Here is a 2,549-nt window from a genome sequence, read left to right as displayed (position 1 = left end):
TATATATATATATATATATATATATATATATTAAGTGAGCTTCATTAGTGTGTATAGGCCTTCATGTGTATGTTGGACACAAGTTCTAACACATGGTAACCTTTAATAATGACATTGAAGATTTATGAACATTCTAAACTTTAAGTTGAATTTAGAATATTTACAATTAAAAGAATTATTTTGAGTCAAGTTCTTATAACTTGACTGGGATGAGCAAGAACTTCACACTATTGGATTCTTTAGATTTGGTGATCTATGATGAACTTTGAATGTGTTTGAGCTTTTAATCAAGTCTTATTCTTTTAAGATAAGATTGTTGAATTCTTGATTCTCCAAGTTATGAGCTCTTCTCTATTTATAAGCAAGAAGTTGAGCTTTAGTGAAGTTCTCAGACCTTCATGTGACTGTTGGGTTTAAGTCCTAACATAGTAATCTATGATGAAGTTTTTCATGAAGAAATTTGAACATTCTGAATTCTAAGTGGATTTTAGAATGTTTGTTAGGTTTGTCTTTGACTTGTGACGCAAAAGAGAGAAAACATGGGGTTGAATATCATTTTTCCATGTTGATATTGTTCACAACGGTAAACAATATTAGTGAAGTAGTCTTGTATCACTTTTCTATTTGTTTTGTACTTGTGTACGCACATTTTGAACTCACGATTATTCTGAATTCTTCACTGAATATTTTGATCCTCATAATCATCGATGGTTTTTCAACAAGGATGAGTTGTGCATTTTGTATTTGATCTTTGTCAATCTTAATAGTGATATATTAGTGAGAGACTAATTTTGTTGACAATTATGATGATCTTCTTTTATGATAAATGTGAATATTCTTCTTTACATTTATTCATCATTCTTCAAGTAAATGTTTTGAATATTATTAGTGTTGTTATTACCATTATTCATTTTTTAGATCTAAACAATGAGGAATAATTTACATGGATATTGATGATGATCATTTCTTTACGATACAAGATAATAATCCATTTGTATTTATTCCAACTTTCTTTGTTATAAATAAATAAACATTGAATATCATTGTTAGATTTAATACCAATATCCTTCTTTGACGAGAAGTGATATTAGTATCATATTATCCTACTTATTCTAATGTAGTTTCAGTTTTTTTCTTGTACGTGATTATAAATGCTTTGAACTTTATTCATTTATACTTTATTTAACATTCTGAACTTTTTAATGAACATTCTAAATTATGTTCATTTTTAGGGTTGAACTTTCTAAAGTCTGATCGAAAGTTGTTTTTCACATAATGTTTCTTGTGATTAGTTCATTTATGCTTAGTCCTTTTAAGATTTACCTTTCTTAATGAAATCACTCAAGATCACACATTAGATAAAAAAAGTGTATCAAAATCTCCTAATCATTAAGGTTTCTTATCTTTATAATATCACTAGGAATTTTGTCTTAACAAAATCCATATTTCAAAAACTCGCTAAACACTTGAATATTGATTGTTACCTCTTTAGCAAAAAGGCTAAAGATCGACTAATGTTTCTCCTTCAAAGCTCTTTCCCAGGCAAAATTGTTAATTTATTTATCAAAGAACTATCATCAAAGCCATTTATCTTACCATCCAACTAAGTATTCAATTAAATTTTATAGAACAGATGGAAGTATGAACAATATAAAATTGATGTAGGGAACTTGTTGTTGATTAGTTTGATACGTATAAATAATTTCTCTTGTATATAGTTTATTTCAACATCAATAATGATAATTTTTCTCTTCTTCCATGGAGTATCGTTTTTATGATGTTGAGTGAATAAAATAAGAGGAAAAGTAAACTTAACATTTTATATTTAAGAATATTACTATGCACGAGCGGTTACAAATATGATTCAAAAATACAATTGTTAGACGAAAAATTGAACTATAGTACACATTAAAAAAAGATAAAAGAGTTTTGTAGAACCGCTACTAATAAAGACATTTATCACAATAAGTCACACAAATCAAGAGAGATTTAATGGTACATTAACTATCTGTGGACTAAATCAATTACATAACATTTATATATAAATGTGTAAAAAAATTTACACTATATATATATATATATACAAATCAATAGATAAAAATTATTTGGGTTTTAAAAAATCAATTGGAGATGCAGGGGATCGAACCCTGTACCTCTCGCATGCAAAGCGAGCGCTCTACCAATTGAGCTACATCCCCATGATGCAACTTATTATTAAATTCTTTATAACAAAACGTTATTGATAAATATTACACTTGAAGTATAAAATAAAATGAATCATAAACATTGTCTCAAAGTTATCCTTAAACCACGTCACATTTTATAATAGATTTGGAGGCTTAATAAAAAATTCTCATGGAGAATGTCTTTTAGATTTGTCTTGCTCATATGGTATTGGCATCAACTTGCAGGTTGAATTATCACTATACTTTGGTCTTAATATAGTTTAGAGCACATGACATGAAACTGTGATCTGTGAGTCACATTTCATGAATTAGAACAATGTCATTAAATGTTATACATTAGTTTATATTTGTTTGTATATGAGG

The 2,549-nt window shown here is 27.5% G+C and overlaps 1 non-coding gene across 1 annotated transcript; it reads right to left on the bottom strand.

The window, feature by feature from the left end:
• Positions 1-2,125: 2,125 nt before the first annotated feature.
• Positions 2,126-2,198, bottom strand: TRNAA-UGC (transfer RNA alanine (anticodon UGC)). Its single transcript has one exon. It is a non-coding gene; the product is annotated as a tRNA-Ala (tRNA).
• Positions 2,199-2,549: the final 351 nt, after the last annotated feature.

The sequence above is a fragment of the Cicer arietinum genome, chromosome 2 (assembly GCF_000331145.2).
Source record: "Cicer arietinum cultivar CDC Frontier isolate Library 1 chromosome 2, Cicar.CDCFrontier_v2.0, whole genome shotgun sequence".
In the NCBI taxonomy this organism is placed as follows: Eukaryota; Viridiplantae; Streptophyta; class Magnoliopsida; order Fabales; family Fabaceae; genus Cicer; species Cicer arietinum.
The sequence above is the reverse complement of the archived record's forward strand: the minus strand, read 5'-3'. Positions and strand labels throughout refer to the sequence as shown.